Source organism: Macrotis lagotis, chromosome 1 (assembly GCF_037893015.1).
Source record: "Macrotis lagotis isolate mMagLag1 chromosome 1, bilby.v1.9.chrom.fasta, whole genome shotgun sequence".
NCBI lineage: Eukaryota > Metazoa > Chordata > Mammalia > Peramelemorphia > Peramelidae > Macrotis > Macrotis lagotis.
The window spans coordinates 251,651,781-251,670,277 of NC_133658.1; the positions used below are offsets into that span (position 1 = coordinate 251,651,781).

General features: G+C 37.9%; 1 long non-coding RNA gene and 4 other non-coding genes across 5 annotated transcripts; all 5 read left to right on the forward strand.

The window, feature by feature from the left end:
- The first annotated feature begins 49 nt into the window (after positions 1-49).
- Positions 50-2,838, forward strand: LOC141504861 (uncharacterized). Its single transcript, XR_012473486.1, has 5 exons — positions 50-434; positions 988-1,088; positions 1,801-1,870; positions 2,180-2,283; positions 2,687-2,838. It is a non-coding gene; the product is annotated as an uncharacterized LOC141504861 (long non-coding RNA).
- LOC141510730 (small nucleolar SNORD12/SNORD106) lies at positions 820-911 on the forward strand. Its single transcript, XR_012475150.1, has one exon. It is a non-coding gene; the product is annotated as a small nucleolar SNORD12/SNORD106 (small nucleolar RNA).
- LOC141510729 (small nucleolar SNORD12/SNORD106) lies at positions 1,640-1,730 on the forward strand. Its single transcript, XR_012475149.1, has one exon. It is a non-coding gene; the product is annotated as a small nucleolar SNORD12/SNORD106 (small nucleolar RNA).
- LOC141510732 (small nucleolar SNORD12/SNORD106) lies at positions 2,011-2,102 on the forward strand. Its single transcript, XR_012475151.1, has one exon. It is a non-coding gene; the product is annotated as a small nucleolar SNORD12/SNORD106 (small nucleolar RNA).
- Positions 2,419-2,512, forward strand: LOC141510734 (small nucleolar SNORD12/SNORD106). Its single transcript, XR_012475152.1, has one exon. It is a non-coding gene; the product is annotated as a small nucleolar SNORD12/SNORD106 (small nucleolar RNA).
- Positions 2,839-18,497: the final 15,659 nt, after the last annotated feature.

Below are 18,497 nucleotides of genomic sequence, written 5' to 3' on the forward strand. Positions count from 1 at the left end.
GGCCCGAGGGCGGCCCCGCGGGCGGGGGAGCGCGGGGCGGAGGGAGGGCGCAGCCGCGGGCCCGGGACCCTGCTCGCTTTGGGGTTGGAGAAGGAAAGACGAGAGCAACATGGCGGAGACGCCACTCCGGCCGGGCCTGGGAGAGGGTCAGGCCGGGGCGGGATCAGGCCTTAGCAACCGACATCAACCCTTAGCAACCGCGGCCGGACCTTTTATGCCACCCTGCGGCTTCCTTGAGCCTGGAGACTACATTTCCCAGAGAGCCGCGCGGGGCCGGGGCCAGGATGTACGTAACGCGCAAGCGCAGGGGCATTTCTGCTTTATATAAGGGCGGTCCGCGGCTTCTCTTCCTCTTTTTCCTCTCGGCTTTCTTCAACCCACTTTTGCATCGTCCTCCATCCGCAGCCATCCTCGACCTGGAATACCCCTCGGTGGTGAGTTCGATCTTCTCTCCTGTCTTGTGTCTTCCAGGGTTCCACTACAGCTCTGTGGCCCACGTGCCCCGCGGCTCAGCCTCTTCCATGCATGCGCTTGGCTCCCCGAAGCGTGCTGGGCCGGGCCTGGGCTGCCTCGTGCTTGCAGCCTACGGGGCGGCTGGAAGTTCAGGGTTGAGTCCCCCCTACTTCTCTGTACCCCAAGTTTCTTTTTTTTTTTTTTTTTTTTTTACTGAATGCGGAGGGGGTGCGGGTTGGATTCTTGTCCAAAGGCTCAGGCCTTTTGGGACACTCAGTGACCCATTCACTGATTAATTCTAGCCTCAGAAAAGGGATTCAAAAAGTTGCATTTTTCTTGATTTAGTGGACGGTAGCTAAAAGACAAGCTGGTGTAAATGATGACTTCACTTTTTTCCCCATCAGATCGACCTTGCTGATCTCTTTGAATTTTTGCCAGTTTAATTCTGATGCACCAGCCCAGTAAAAAATCAGGGCCATAAATGACCTACCTGGCTTTGTTAAGATTGTGACTTTTTTTTTTTTTTTTTTACAGGATTACCTCTGGAAGGAGAGATGGGGATTTTGGAGACCGTGGTTTTTAGGCATCCGGTGCTGAATCCTTCTGGGTTCATCAGATAAGAATGTGGGCTACAGGTAAATTAAAAGATGTATGAGGCTAGGTCGCATAGTGGATAAAGCACAGCAGCCCTGGAGTCAGGAGTATTTGAGTTCAAATTTGGCCGGCTGCAGACACTTAATTACCTAGCTGTGTGGCCCCATTGCTTTGCAGAAACTTTAAAAAAATGTGTGAGGTTTATTCCTTTTTGAAGACTACAAATGATATCTAGAGGGTGATGTCCTGACTTGCTTTCTAAATTCAGGTTTTTCCCTAAGGTTTATTTGGGAAACACCTATATAAGTAGTAAGAGTTAGGTAGAAATTGAGACAAACCAGCCTAATTGACTACCAAAAAAACCCAGTCTGGATGGGGAAGACTCAAATTTCTGGCCAGAATATAAAATAATTGCTTTTTACACTGCTTTAATTAGGAGTTCCTAGGATACCTGATGATAAAGCTTAAGGCATTTATCCAGAATCACATTATCTACCAAAAGACAGCCTACCTAATTTCCCTTCCCAATAATGCTTCTAGAAGAAACTAACTGGTGGATGATCACTTACTTTCTAGAGTTAAATCTTCTGCTGCTGGTATATATGATGACTGAACTTTTTTCCCCATCAGATCGACTATGTTGATCCTACTATTTCTTTGCCAGTTTTTTCTGATATACCAGCTAAAAATGTTCTGTCAGTTGGGCTTTCAATATTGAACTACTAACTTTTCTCTGGTTTTGTAATTTCTCAGACTTGATGCACATTCTGGTGATTTGATTTAGATCAGGTTGTTGAAATCTTAACAACCTCTGGGAAGAATGGTAAGTAACATTCGCTTATCTTTAAATAGTTATATTGGTGTTGGCTCAAATTATTAAATTGACTTTTTTTAAAAATAGAATTTCTCAATTTATATCAAATCAATAAGTATGTGTTAGTATTTGTTATAAAGATTTTAAGACTTGGTGTGTATGATGATTAAAACTTTTTTCCCCATCAGATCGACCATGTTGATCCTAACCATTCTTTGCCAGTTTTTTCTGACACACCAGCTTCAAGATATTTAACAAAATAAATAATTACTTGTTTTTTGTAATAGCATTCTCTTTTCTTTGTGACTTGTTTTGTAGACAAGCTCTTATCTGAGCAGAATAGTTGGTGTGCCAATGATGTCTGTCTGATACCATACAACCTAGAAGAAAATGGTGTTTCAAGTACCCAGCTTTTGTTAAAGGTGGGTGAATTTTCCGAAACTCATGTTGCTGGCTGTTGACTAGCATTTAGGAGTAAAATCATGGTTGAAGCTGTGTCTGCCTTTTCATATTTCAAGATTGCTTATTTTTTAAAAAAAATCTCCATCACCTCCATATCTGTGGTATATGATGACTAAAACTTTTTTCCCCAACTTATCGACAGTGCTGATCAGTAACATTTAAGCCAAAACTTGTCTGATTGCCATTAGATCTTGGAGTTGGTTATACTATACTATAAGGGATCAATTGCCATAATGTAAGAATATACTGAATGCTTTTCAGTAATAAAATAGCATAATTCAAAGTGAGCATATAACTTAGGAAAAACAGTGTTTGTGTGATTTTTAAGTTCTTAACAAAGGATTGCTATTTTTTCTTTCATAGGTATGACTAGGTGGAATTTGGAGACTTGAAAAATCTAAGATGAAAAGACAACCTGTTCTTTATGCAACCCATTCTTGTGACTGAAGCATACTTGAAATCCCAGCTGTTATTGTCTTGTTTTACATTTTGCAAATAAATGTTTTAAACTTTGAGCACATGTGCCTTTGTATCAAGATGTTTTTAAAAGGATGGGTAGCCTGGACTCATGTGGCTTCTGCCTTCAAGTTAAATGCTCAGATTACATTGTCTGATAATGGTTTATTCAATAGACTTATAGGTTTTAGGGTCTTGTTATCTATCCACTGCATCATCTAGCTAGCCTACCCTTAACATTGCTTATGTGTTGGAGGAAATGACTACAGTAAGTTAAATTCTTTAGGGTGATGCTTTATTGGGAATATCATCTGGTTAGGTTTTAGGGCTGGTACTGGTGCTGAAACCTCAAAACCAGGAGCAGAGAAAATTCAGGTTATGGAGGGCGTCCTGTGAAAAAGCTTGGGAAGGTTAAAAAAAAATCTGGTTAGACCACTATGGATTACAATAAGAGGCAGCTTGGGAGTTAGATGGTGATAGGCTTTCAATGCTAAATTTAGTTTGTATTTTGTTCTAGGTACAGCAATACCAATATTAAGGTAATAATGTAAGTTGTATGGAGGATGAATTAAAGGATAAGAGCCAAGGGGTGGCATAGTGGATAGTGCCCTGGAGTCAAATCTGTTCCCAGACACTTAATATTATTACCTAGCTGAGGGGCATCGGCCAAGCCACTTAACCCTGTTTGCCTTGCAAAAAAACCTAAATAAAGGATAAGAGCCTGACATTGTTGGAATTTATGAATTGAAAGGAATGTCAAGACAAGTTTGATTTAGGTGGACCAAGAAAAGACTTAGTTGGCTGAAAAGATGTTAATGCCCTTCACAAAACAAGAAATGGGTTGGTATTAGAGAAAAGTTTTGGGTATGTTAATTTTGAGATGCCTATCAGAAATATTAAATCGTGAGTGATAATGGGACTGAAATGGGAGTGAAATTAGCTGGATATAGATCTAGGAATATATAGTAAAATAGCTATATCTATGGGATATGATGAGGTCACCAGTGATTAAGGAGATAAACAAATTTGAGGGACACCTATAGATAGTGATTAGAATATGGATAATATTTAGCAAAGAAGACACAGAAGCAGATCCAAGAAAAAGTACAGTCAGAAATGTCCAGGAAATGCTTTTTGCCAGTGGTGCCAAATGCAGAAAAATCAAGGGAAAACAATGAGAAAAGGTTACTATATTTGGTAATGGGGATATCTTTGGAAAAGGAACAATTTGGAATTACATGGCTAGACTGCATTCTTTAACCCAGTGATAAGCTCTACTAGTCTCACTTTGTGATGAATGAAAAAAACCCTAGAGACAGAAATTCTGGTTAATTATTAATTAGTCTGGTCAATAATAAATTGTATGGTGATTTTTCCTTGGCAACCAAGGACAAAAGACATGAAGAGCCTGAAAACTTTAAATGTGACTACCACCTCCAGCATTCTGGACAGAGGAATCCATCTGGTTCGTTTTTCTCCTTCATGGACTAAACTAAGGATGGCCTCATTTCCTCTGGAGAAGAAGCAGTCCAGGCTATTCAGTTTATAAGAGCATGTATTTGAGGGCTAGAACAATCTAATTTGGTCATGTCCTTCAGAGACTTCCTGAAATGAGAAAGGGGGAAAAATGGATTCCAAGTTAGTAATTGGTTATTAGTAGTAAGATAATTTCAACTTTGAAGAAAACAAAGAAAAAGGAAAAAATATATATGAAAATACTTAGAGCAGTTCCTTTTATTACCATGAAGAACTAGAAACTAAGGGTGTCCAACTGGCAAATGGCTAAATAAATGGTATATGAATGTAAGATTATTGAATCATAGGAAAAGATGAAAGTTATGACTTCAGAAAATCTGGGAGAACTCATGAATTGCTGCAGACTGAAGTGAATATAATACCAGGAGAACCAATTTAAACAACATCGTAAAGAAAAAACATTTTTGAAAGATGAGAATGGGTCAATGCAATGAACATTCACAATTCTAGAGGACTAATTTTGAGCCCTATTCATCTTCTGACACATGACAGTTTTTAAGATATGAAATATTTTGAACTTGGTTGTTTTAACTATATATATTAAAAAGGATTGCTGTTTCACCCACCTGTATCCCCCACCCTCCCCCATCTCCTGCCTCTGGAGAAAGGAGGAAATGGGGAATAAATAAAAGCTTGTCAAATGAAAAAAATTTTAAAGGGAAATATGTCATTTGAATGGTGAAGTCAAAAAACAGATTGGAGATAGTTCAGAAGAGTGAAAGTAGCTAGTGTAATTTAGCTTAGGGTTTAGCTGAGAAAAGAAAGAACTTTTGTAAAGAGAAGTTTTTGTTTTTTTTGACAGATGGAGAGATTTAGGCATATTTATAGAAGTTGTTAGTCCTTAAAGAGGTTCCATGACCTCTGGAAGGTGATACCATGACTTGCAAATGAATGCGATTTAAATGAGTCAGGTATGTGCAAATAGGGAAGTAACTAGTAGAAAAAATTAGGTAGAAGGACAATGAGAGGGGATGGTGCTGGGGGCAATTTGCTAATTCATCACCAAACTGTCAGTTCTTCCTTTTTATTTTTTCTTTCATTCCTTTACTGTTCTTACTGGGACTATCCCAAGAACTTAGAAATAAATAAAAAAAAGAGAACTTTATTTAATTTTATCTAGTCTTGGTGGTCTTAATCTTTTCTTGTGTCGTTGGAGGTCTAGTGTAGCCTATGGACCCCTTCTCCAGTCCTGATTTATATCTGGCCATTGGACTCCCTTGGCTCTGGAGGAGAAAGTGAGGCTGGTGACTTAAGCACAGTACCTCTTCCAGTACTCAAATCCAATTCATGTGCTTGTCATGGCATCAGCTCCCTGATGTCATGGTCTTTGAAAATGAAGGACAAGAGCATTATGAACCCCTTCTCAGAAGGATGTTTTTAAATACATCAATTATATTAAAATGACTATAAAATATATTTTTTAAAAAGTTTATGAACCAAATTAAGAACCCCTGATCTAGTCCAACTGCTTCATTTTATAAATGCAGAAAAAATCAGTCAGGTCAGAGACATAAGTGACCTGGCCTCAGGCCACACCGGTTGTGTGGGCCTTAATTTCTTCCTGTAAAATAAGAGGATCGAATTATCCTCTAAGGTCCCTTCTTGCTCTTAATCTTTTAATTCTATGACTGTTTTAGCTAAGCCCTCTTAACACAGAAATGAATGGGTTGATTTTGGCACACATGCAATGCCCTTTTGTTGCCTTGGTCTAAAGGGTGAAAGATAGTATATATACATATACATACATACATATATATATATATATATATATATATATATACATACACACACATTCACACACACACACACACACATATATATATATGTATATATCTTTGAAGTAAGAAAGAAAGTGCCTCAATATTTGCTAATATTGTACTGAACCTACATTCTCAAGTTAGGCAGTTATTTGTCTTCAGTCTCATTGAGCCAATGGAGTGAGTTCTGTTCTTTTTTTCTTGAGTCAGCCCCATGATAAAGACTGAGGGCGCAATCAAATCAGTTAAAGCTAATGTTCCCCAAGCTGGCATCAGAGAGAATTATGTACTAAACCCCACCTTTTTCCCCTCCTCTATCTCTTCCACCTATCTCTGCACTAGTTCTCTTGCTTTCATCAATCCTCTTCCTGATAGCATGAGCTCAATTAATAAAATGCATGGATAATTGTTTATGGGAAGTGTCTGGAGCCTAAAAGCCCTGGTTCCTTGGAGCCCTGAAGCTTTTGTAGGCAGGTGGCCCACAGCCTAAATGACTGCCTTTTGATTCTTGTTTCAGACCAATAAGGGTAGAAAAGAGTCCCATTGGTGGAAAAAGCAATTTCTCAAAACCCCAAAGTAAATCTGCTCATTTGCAGGAGTCATGATTCCAAAGGTTCCTTTAAATATGATCTAGGATTATTCTTATTGCCAAGAGTACTTAAAGTGGTGCTTCTAAGGAGGGACTTAATAATTTAGTGAGGAAGGCTAATAGAGAGAATTATCCTCCCACCTGGGAGCAAGGACTGGGTGGGACACATGTGGGGGGCAAGGCCTTCTGAGAAAATAAGAGAGCTGAATCATCAATTCTGATATTCTTTTTAACTTTGATTCTTGAGAATAGTTGTTCTTTGTACCCCCCAGTTGCTTTTCCCAAGGAAAAAGCCATTGAGGCTGCTCTTTTACTTTGGTGCCCTGCTTTAATTTTGTTCTCACTGTAGGAAGGCAAGAACAAGGATTTTCAGAGTCTCTGACAGAAGGAAGGACGATTAAATCAAGCCACATCTCCAGGAAGCCCTTCTCTTTGGAGTAGTTGCAGCTTTGGACAGCAACCAAAGGCTTATGGAACAGCCTGGTCAAGCAATTGAAATGGAACTAGCTGATCCATTCATACAGATGACTTCTTAACCATCACTCATGTCTCATTCCAACTCTTTTAGTGGAAAGGGTACCTTTCTTGTGCCTACTAAGTAAATTTGCTGTCAGATAGATTAGGTAACAAACATTATTAAAGAGAGTGAAGTGTGTTGGGGAAGAACACTGCTCTGGGAACCAAGAAGCTTTGGGTTCTTAATTCTCACGGGATTGCTTAATTTCTTTTGCATGATCCTGAACAAATCAACTTTCCCTTCTAGTTCTGTTGGGTTTTTTTAATTCTATATGAAGATTAGAGTAAATGATGTTGTTATCTTTTCTATATCTATTACATTATATATCATAAATTTCCTTCCAGGTCTAAAGTCCCTTCTAACTCTGGCATTATATGTTCTAAGGTCCTTTACAATTTGTAGGATTAGCTGGAAGAATTTTGGCTTTTGCTACTAAATCTCAAATGCTAAATAAGAGTCTTGTATCCAATAAGGACTGGTTGTGGAAATTAATTTAACTGAACTTCATTTCCCTATTTATCCATTCCCTCTGAATTCAAAGTTTGTGGCTTTCAAGTGACCAGGTTATTGATTTTCCTTCAGGCTATGAAATTCATGCCTGCTTGGAAACAGGTTGCCTTCTGCCTGCAGGCGGCACTGTGGGTGCATGTTTCAAATAGTCTGGATTTAGTCACAATTAATCCATTGTCTCTTGTTTTCCAAACTTGGGACAAACCAGTCCAAGCTGTCAAACAATATTAATTTCTGTTTTTTTCCCTCTCCATTAGTATAAATTAAATAATCTGCTTCCAGATCAGAAAAAAGAATAACAGTTTAATGAAGTAGAAAGATTACTGCATTTATAATCTTGAGACCTGGGGTCAAGTACTAGTTCCATTATTTGCCAAAGATGGCCTTGATTCAACTCTTCTGAATTGATTTAGATGTAAAAAAGGACTTACCTTAGAGAAGACCATTTAAACCTATGGATTCCTCTCAGAATACTGTTTTTTTTTTAAATTTTATTTAAGGCAATAGGGTTAAGTGACTTGCTCAAGGTCACACAGCCAGACTACTGTTTTTAAATGCATAAAATAAAATACTTAGACTTGCACAGAAATAAAGTAATCAAAATACAAAAAAAAAAGCAAGTTCATGTACCCCAGGTTAAAAACCCCTTCCTCAGAGGATTTGTGTGACAAAATTAGATAAGTTAGGTGATCATAAAATGTTTGTGTCCTGAAAAGAAAATTTTTTGTTTTTAGAAAGATTAAGTTTTACAATTCTTCCCCTAATCTGGCTCCCCCCCCAAGAAGGCAGTCTGTTAGTCTTTACATTGTTTCCATGGTATACATTGATCTAAGTTGAATGTGATGAGAGAGAAATGGTATCCTTAAAAAAAATGAAGTATAAGAGCAGAATTATATAATAAGATAATTTTCCCCCCCTAAATTAAAGGTAATAGTCTTTCATCTTTGTTCAAACTCCATGATTCTTTCTCTGGATATAGATGGTGTTCTCCATTGCAGATACCCCAAAATTGTCCCTGATTGTGATCATCACCCCTATGTTGCTGTTATGATATACAATGTTTTTCTGGTTCTGCTTATCTTGCTCAGCATCAGTTCACTGCAAAGAATTTTTTTTAAGGAAGAAAAAAGTATTTATTTAGCATCTATTGTATACTGGGAACCATACTAAGCATTTTATAGATATCACGTCATTTATTCTTCACAACAACCCTGGGAAGTAGGGACTATTATTATTTCTATTTTAATAGTTGAGAAAACTGAGTCAAATAGAGGTTAAAGAGATTTGTCCAGGGATCCACAGGGAGTAAGTGGCCAAGATTTGAATTCAGATGCTACTGACTCCAGATCCAACTGGTTAGTCAAACAGAATGGCCAATAGTTATACATGTAATCAGTGAAAGTGCAAAGACTTTACCTTAGGCTTCTAACTTCAAGTCCGTTGTTATCTCCATTATACTATATTATTTCCATTACACCATGTTGCCAATCATACTTGAATAGAGACAATAAGATCCAAATAAGGAGCTAACACCAGAAGATTATAGTGGAAAGAGAGGTGGCATCAGTCAAGACTGGAATCCTGCTGGGTATTCCTTCTTACCTGGATGATCTTGAACAACTTATCTAATCTTTCTGGACTTCAGTTTCATCTTATGCAAATTAAGAGTATTTGAATAAATGAACAGCAAAATCTCTTCCAGTTCCAAATCTAAGATCCAATGCATATCAAGAGAGCAGGTAATACAGTTTGCTCTAGTATTGTTCAGTTTTCTCCTTCATTTTAGAACCAACTGTCCTGCCCCTGTATCAGCAAGGTCATATGATTGATTAGGTTCCCACTGAAAGAAAGGCTACTTCAGTGATCATTCTTGTCATGGTGGGAATCCTGCAGGTCTTGGGTAAATAATCAGTATATTAAATAGCATGGAATGATCACCCATGATCACCAGATGAAATAAGATTTTTTTTTTGTTTGTCATTTCAGTGGTACATGACCCTTCATAAGCCCTTTGGGGTTTTCTTGGCAAAGAGACTGGAATGGGTTTGCCATTTCCTTCTCCAGCTCATTTTACCGATGAGGAAATTGAGGTAAACAGGGGTAAGTGACTCACTCAAGGTCTCACAGCTGCTAAGTGTCTGAGGTTAGATTTAAACTCAGGAAGATGAGTGTTCCCAATTCCAGACCTGGTACTATCTACTGTGTCACCTAGCTGCCCAAATAAGAAACTAGACACCTCTAGTCTGTATAAAAAGAAGGTTACGGGGTGGCTAGGGGGCGCAGTGGATAGAGTACTGGCCTTGGAGTGAGGAGTACCCTACTTCAAATCCGGCCTCATACACTTAATAATTACCTAGCTGTGTGGCCTTGGGCAAGCCACTTAACCCCATTGCCTTGGAAAATCTAAAAAAATAAAAAATAAAAAGAAGTTCACTGCAAAGAATTTTTAAGACCTAATGTTAGGAAATGTGAGTTTGAAGTTTAACCCTTAGAAATAAATCATTTTCTTTATAAATCTCAGTTTTCCCATCTGCAAAATGGGAACAATAATCCTTGTACCATCTACTTTGTAGTTAACTTAGTTACAAAGCACTTTAGAAACTTTAAAGTAATGGATATGGATATTATTACTAGACGATTTATTCCCTGGAAATAGGGTCTATTTTTTTTTTGCCTCTCCCTAGCACAATACCTGTCACATAATTGGAGCTTAATAAATGTTTGATTGTAGAGTCCCACTTCCTGGACTCTCAATCTTTCCCCAGGCAAGCCTTTGGAGTTTGGGAGACAAGGATTACGAAGGAGACAAGTACTCCATCAAGTGCTTCATTTATTCACCAAAACAGTGCCTAAATACCTTTCCAGCCTCTAATCCACTTCCACTCAGGAAAACAACCTTCTGATGCTCAAAGGCATCAGGTAATGATAATAATTTACAGTAGTTCCCGATATCTCCCCACTCTTGCTTTTGAAAATTATTACATAATGAATACTACACAAGTTGAAAACAAAAGTTCAAAAATAGAGCAAATGTCAATTAAACAATAGTAAAACCAAATATTCTCAATTCCCTGAAATACATTTTATTCCCAATTTACAAAGATGTTTTCTTTTCTGCCAGAAAAAAAAACCTTTCAAAGCAATCAAATTCAAAATTCGAACTAAAAGGAGTAACATTTAACTTTACCTATTTCAGAGTTTAGACACTAACACTCTCAACACAGAAAAACAACTCTTTTGTATTTCAAACATCAAAGTGAGATTATTGTACACCCTGGCCAGCACCAAAATCTCTAAATATAGAAACATTTTCCTACCTCTCCAGACCAGTGGAGAGATGTAAAAACATCCTATTGATGATTAAATACACATATACACATATACAATCAAGACCGGTCAATAGAAATATAAACCATAGGCACAGACTTCATTTGACAAAATCCAAATTTCCCAGTCCCAGGGGGAAAAAAAATCTCCTTCCCCTTTTTTTCTTAACTAATTTGAACCACGAAGCTTCCCAGTCAATAACCTATTGAAAAACAGTCATTGCCCAACTCCCTCTTCCTCCCCTAACCAGGAAGAAGGCATGGGGGTCCCTTGATTTCTAAAATAAGTTTTTGGAGGGGGTCTTGTCCTTGTAGCAAAAGCCTGCATTTCATTTGAGACATAAGCTTGAGTTTTAAGTTCCAAGAAATTTGAAATCACCTAAGTGGTTAACACCAGTGCGACCTGGAGTTGCCGCACCTTGCGAACAGTAGCCATCACCATAAGAAACTGTCCAACAGCAAGTGACACTTTCGCTCTCAACAGAGAGAAAAAGCAATTCATAGCCCTCTGCTGCCCAAGCAACGGCCCAGTTGCTGTCCTGCTGTAGAAAGTGAAGCGCTCATTGTAGGCATCAGGGTCTGTGTCAGCAAAGAGAGGTTTCTGCAGCCGGTTGCAGGTCCAAGGGCCCAGTCGCACCCAGAGCTCAGGCAGGCAGCCACGGCTGAGAACAGCAAGCAGGTTCTCTGCATCCCATTCATGGTGCTGGTACCAACTCTTGCTGAGCAAGAAGCTTCATCCCCTGGGGCACTGCCTAGGAGACTCTTCCCCCTGACTTCTTAACTTTAACTACTTAATTGTTTTCTCACTTTCCCCTTCAAAATCAGCCTCTTAAGTAACAAATCAACTTGTTACTTTCTCCAGAGTTCTCCACTCTGGGATATTGCCTGGTTCTCTTGCTGTCTTTGCTATGTCCTTCTTCCAGACTTTCCTCAGATAACATGCATATGTTTAGTCTCTGTTTGGGCGCCAATATGTAGAGTCCCACTTCCTGGATTCCCTCAATCTTCCCCAGGCAAATGTTGGAGGTGCTGGACAAGTACTCATCAAGATCTCTAAGTGCTCTATTTATTCACCAAAACAACAGTGCCTAAATACCTTTCCACTCTCTAATCTTCTCCCACTCCCATAGTATTTAGGAAAACAACCTTCTGATGCTCAAAGACACCAGGTGATGATGATAATAATTTAAAAGTTTCCCAACAGTAGATGACTATTATTGTTTTTTTTTAAAGTGACATCAAATGATCAACTATGATGGACCTGCTCATTTCAGCAGTATGATATAATCAAAGACAACTCTAAAGAATTTGTGATAAAAAATACCATTCATATCCAGAGAAGAAACTATGGAGTTTAAATGCAGACCAAAGTTTACTTACAATCTTCAATATTTAAGTTGTTTTATTTATTATGTCTTTTTTCCTCTCTAATGCTTTTTTTCTGTTTTAATTTGATTCTTCTTTAACATCATGATTAATGTGGATCTATGTTTAGCATGATTACACATGTATAGACTATATTAAATTGCTTTCTGTCATGAGGAGGAAGGGAGAAAAATATAAAACTCAAAATCTTGCAAAAAAATGATTGTTGAAAAACTGCCATTACATGGGGTTGGAAAACTAAATAAATGAAATATTTAATTTAAAAAAGTGATGTCAGCTTTCCAATTATATGATATACATCTTGCAAGTATCATTTTTTTTTTTTGCAAAGCAATGGGGTTAAGTGACTTGTTCAAGGTCACACAGCCAGGTAATTATTAAGTGTCTGAGGTCACATTTGTACTCAGGTCCTCCTGATTCCAGGGCTGTGCTCTATCCACCTGTGCAGCATGTATCATTCTTGGCAAGTTGTCATCCCCATTAGAATGAAAACTCCTTGAGAGTAGGGATTATGCTTTTGCCTTTTTGGATGTCTTCAGCGCTTAGCACAGTACCTGACCTGTTGACTCAGTAACTGACTGACACCTCCCCTGAGATAATTCCCAAAGGGATAGTTTGAAATAGATAATTTCTGACATATTGCCAGCATCTCATAATTAGTATAGTGGAAAGAACGGTAGGCTGAGAGGTGCTTCAATCTCTGATATTCACTTTTTGTGTGACTTTGGGTAAATCCCTTCCACTCCTTGGGCCTGTTTCCTCTTTTGAAAAATGAATAAGAAGATCTCTGAAGGCCTTTCCAGGCCTAAGGTCTTAAGGACAGAGCCTGTATAGTTTGGCCATCCTTCCTTAAATCAGGAATGCCTCATTCCTCATTCATCAAATGTAATAGGATAGACTGAAGGTATTATTTAGTGACTTTTCTAGATTGTTAATGAAACACAATTTGCCAACATGAACCTGGACCAACAAATCTCAATCTAGAGAACACAGGCCCTTTCTGGGTTAAGTTGTATTAGCCCAAGAAAGATTAAACCTTTATTTGAACAGAATGACCACCTGTATGAGAACCTGCTGTTTACAAACAACAAAAGAAAGAGAGAAAATTTCTGCTCAGGGACTGTCTCTGTTACTAATTTTCTAAACAACCTTGAGCTAGCTCACTTTCTTCTCTATGGGTCTCATTTTCCCCAAAGGTATAATTAGGGAGTTGTACTTATCTCACCTAATATTCTATACTTCTATGGGTATGACATCAACCAAAGGACAAAATATCAATATAACATAGTTCTCCTCCTGTCATTCATCACCCTACCAATCTAATTATATCATATTATACATTATTGTCAACTTCTTTCCAACCTTTTCCTGGGCTCATTCACCTTAGCAAAGAATCATAGTGACATAGAATATCAGAATTGGGAGAAATCTTGCAATGTAAATCCTAAAATATACAATATCAGAATCACAAGGGGCCTTAGAAGATAAAACTTAAGAGTTTTAGACCTAGAAGGGACTTTAGAGCAAGGAATATCAGAGATGAAAGGAATTTTAGCAATCATTTAGTGTAATACCCCTATTTTGGGAAATGGAGGTTTATAGGAGGGAAGTCCATGGTCACAATGGCAGACTTTGAACTCAAACTCCAAGTCCACTGCTCTTTTCATTATACATACACTTATTCATATACATATATACATACAATATACACATTTCCAACCCCTCCAAGGGAAGAGGAGGAAAACAAGCATTTATTATGCTCCTACTATTTTCTAGGTTCTATTCTAAGCACTTTAGAAATATCTCATTCAATCCATACAGTAATCCTGGGAAGCAGGCTCTATTATTATCCCTATTTTATATTCGAGGAAAGTGAGGGAGACACAGTTAAGTGTCTTGCCCAGGGTAACAAAATTAGTAAAGGTCTGATGTTGAATTTGAGCTCTTCTTCCTGATTTCAGATCTATTATTCTGCCAGCTATAAATAAACTTATTGGGTCTTCAAAATACAGTCTGATACTAAGTTAATTACTGGATAGTATATGCTAATCTATGAAACTTGAAGAAAAACAGGTGGAAGACATATAAGGATATAGTCTGAGCTGTCCCTTATGTAAGTCTGGTGCTTATCCTGTGAGTGTCTTTGTTTAGAGAGATCTGTTTCCAGGAAACTGGAATTTCATAGGTATGGAGGAGTTTGTTCTCTATGGCAGTTCTCCTACCTTTCTTCCATCCCACTTAGTCCAGGTTGCTTCCTTCTGCCTAGACAGACCTGGTGAAGGATAGTTAGGAATTCTTCAGTTAGTGTCCAGGTTCAAATGGGCTTGTCTCCCCCCTCCCATTGTTTTTGGAACTTGAAAGAAATTCAGATTTGTTTGGCAGGCGTCTGCCTCATCTTATCTAGTTGTGGCAGAAACAGATCATCTTGGACTTATTTATATCTGTGGCTTTTCAGAGAGGGAGAAAAAGAGAAATCTGGATTCGTTGACTTGGCAGCTTCATTTAAACAAATGCTCATTTTGCTAAAATAGATCTGCTGCTCTGTGTTGCTTTTTGGGTCTGGAGGGGTTGGGTTGGAATATGAGTAGCCAAGGTTGTCACAGCTTTTATTCCCCCAATACAAAATTGAATATATGTGCTCTTTGGAATCTAGTAATCTTCCCAAGCTCCTCCTTGGTCTTTTAGGGAATGAACTGGCTGTATATTGATGAAAAGTTTTCTATGCCCATAGTGAGTGTGCTCCCCTCAGCTCTTCACCTTTTAATTTTTTTAAATTAATTTTTTTTATTTTTAATTTTTTTAAATTTGTTTTTATTAAAGATATTATTTGAGTTTTACAATTTCCCCCCAATCTTGCTTCCCTCCCCCCGCCCCCATGGAAAGCACTCTGTCAGTCTTTACTTTGTTTTCATGTTGTACCTTGATCCAAATTGGGTGTGATGAGAGAGAAATCATATCCTTAAAGAAGAGAAGAGAAGTCTAAGAGGTAACAAGATCAGACAATAAGATATCTGTTTTTTTTCTAAATTAAAGGGAATAGTCCTTGAACTTTGTTCAAACTCCACATCTCCTTATCTGGATACAGATGGCACTCTCCTTTGCAGACAGCCCAAAATTGTTCCCTATTGTTGCACTGATGGCATGAGCAAGTCCTTCAAGGTTGAACATCACTCCCATGTTGCTGTTAGGGTGTACAGTGTTTTTCTGGTTCTGCTCATCTCCCTCAGCATCAGTTCATGCAAATCCCTCCAGGCTTTCCTGAATTCCCATCCCTCCTGGTTTCTAATAGAACAATAGTGTTCCATGACATACATATACCACAGTTTGCTAAGCCATTCCCCAATTGAAGGACATTTACTTGATTTCCAATTCTTTGCCACCACAAGCAGGGCTGCTATAAATATTTTTGTACAAGTAATGTTTTTACCCTTTTTCATCATCTCTTCAGGGTATAGACCCACTAGTAGTATTGCTGGGTCAAAGAGTATGCAAATTTTTGTTGCCCTTTGGGCATAGTTCCAAATAGCTCTCCAGAAGGGTTGGATGAGTTCACAGCTCCACCAACAGTGTAATATTCACCTTTTAATTTAAAAGTGTCCATGGTGACTTCTCCAAAATTGTGGTCAAAGTTGTCATAGTGAAAGTTTTCCAATGAGTCTCCTAAATACATTGCTTACATTGTACTCATGTAGCCCATAGTTCTCCATCTTGTCCTACAAAGTTATTTCTAGAGCACTTAGGAGCATAGATTTAGAGCTAGAAGATGCTTCAGAGATCATCTGGTCTAATCCTTTCCTTTATTGATGATGAAATTGAGCCCAGGAAAGTTAAAAACTTTGTTCAAGGTCATTCCAATACTGAGTAGAGGCAGAGTCTGAACTCAGCTCGTCTGATCTCAACATTAGTGCTTTTCCTACTTTTTCCTTGTTTCCTCCCTGATAAAAATCAAGATATTGAGAAAAATGATTATTAAATAGCCAACTGCTTATATTGGGAAGATCCAGGATTTTTTCCTCTACCTCCTATGAAAATAAGATCAAAGCTTAGTTCTCTGAAGGGCAGGACAGGTAATAAAATGAAATCTCTCAATTGTTATACTACCCAACTAGAAAACCTTACAAAGAACTTTATTTATTTATTTATTTTTTTGCGAGGCAATGGGGTTAAGTGGCTTGCCCAACACACAGCTAGGTAATTATTAAGTGTCTGATGCTGGATTTGAACTCAGATACTCCTGACTCCAGGGCTGGTGCTCTATTCACTGTGCCACCTAGCTGCCCCAATAATTTAATTTTTAAGGTGAATTCTGGTGCATTGTCATCTACTCAGCCAAGTCTAAATAGAGGAAGACCTAGATTGTGGCGGGGTGGGCATGATCTGGGTGGAATAGTGTTCAGAATCATATTCCCCTAGTCCCTCAATAGAATAACCCCTCCTCTCATTATAATAGTAACCATTCTCACTAATTGTTAACCAATCAGAGTTGATTGCTACCCTCAGGAAAACCCACTCTTTCAATGACATATAAATGTTGAATTGGTTCCATTTGGGTCTTTGGCATTTTAGAGTGCCACTGACCCCTTTTATTAATTACATTCTACCATGATTAATAAAATAATAAATTACTCAGAAACTGTCTCTTGAACATTTTTATTTCACAATGCATTATATATGTTCTATTTCCCTGCTCTAACAGTCTAATATATCCCCTAACATAAAACGAATTAAGGATAGTTGGATGCAATAAATTCTTCTTGAACCTGTACTGGTTCCTTATAATCACTTCTTTCACAAATTTAATAATCTATCCTAGAATCTTGGTGAGCATTGGATATTTGCTTATTTACTAAGAGTTCCATCTTAACTACATTTGAATGGTGTTTATTGAGACTAGAAAGATGACTAATTGTGTTTGTCCCCCAGGACATTTTAAAAAAATCAGTTCTTTAACATGCCAAGAGTATCTAATTAAACAAACATACCATAAAATTGAGAAGTGTCAACAGAGGCAAAATTTATTGACTTTGCTGATTGTTGGTGGAAGTTTGCCAGTTGATAGTTGTTAGCTGAGACAGTTATAAGTGGTTATTGTGTCATTATTTTTTCAGAATGATGACCTTTGTCCAATAGTAGTTCCTGTATCTTGCCAAGTTCTTAAAAACTTAGAGGTTTCCTGGTGTTAAGGGGAAAAGAAAGAACAACAAAAAAAAGAATGGTGTTTTAAAAGAGCTCCTGTGATTGGAATGGTTTGCCAAGATTTAGATAAAATCATAAATTGAGGTTTTTTACCAAGTCAATGGCTATGGGAGTTGGCTGTTTAAAGGAATGAACATGGTGCCTAGGAATAAATACTATTGGAGTAATGTATAGTCAATATATATATAATGAATATTTTGGACAATTTTAGCTGTATGAACTTCAGTTCCTTATTGAAGAAAGGCTATTAACTATGAGGAGAATATTCCTAATAATATTAGTAATAATTAACATTTATATAATATCTTAGAGTTTACAAAGTCCTATAAGGCAGTTAGGTGGTACAATAGAGTTGAATTTTTTTTAGGTTTTTTTTTTTTTGCAAGGCAATGGGGTTAAGTGGCTTGCCTAAGGCCACACAGCTAGGTAATTATTAAGTGTCTGAGACCAGATTTGAACCCAGGTACTCCTGACTCCAGGGCTGGTGCTTTATCCACTGTGCCACCTAGCCGCCCCTAGGTGGTACAATGGATAGAGAACTAGCATAGGAGTCAGGAAGACCTGAATTCAAATGTGACCTCAGACACTTGATACTTACTAGTATAACCTTGGTCAAGTCACTTAACCTTGATTGCCTTGTATCCAGGGCCATCTCTAGCTGTCCTAGTCCATACTGGTCATTGGACCCAGATGGCTCTAGAGGAGAAAATGAGGCTGATGATTTAGCACAGTACTTTCTCACTCAAATACAATTCATGTGCTTGTCATGACATCACCACTCTGATGTCTTGTCTTCTTCAGGAACAAAGGACAAGCATTATCATCATCATCATCAAAAACAAAACCTGATATATCTCTATCTATATATCTATCTATTCATATATATTTGTACACACACACA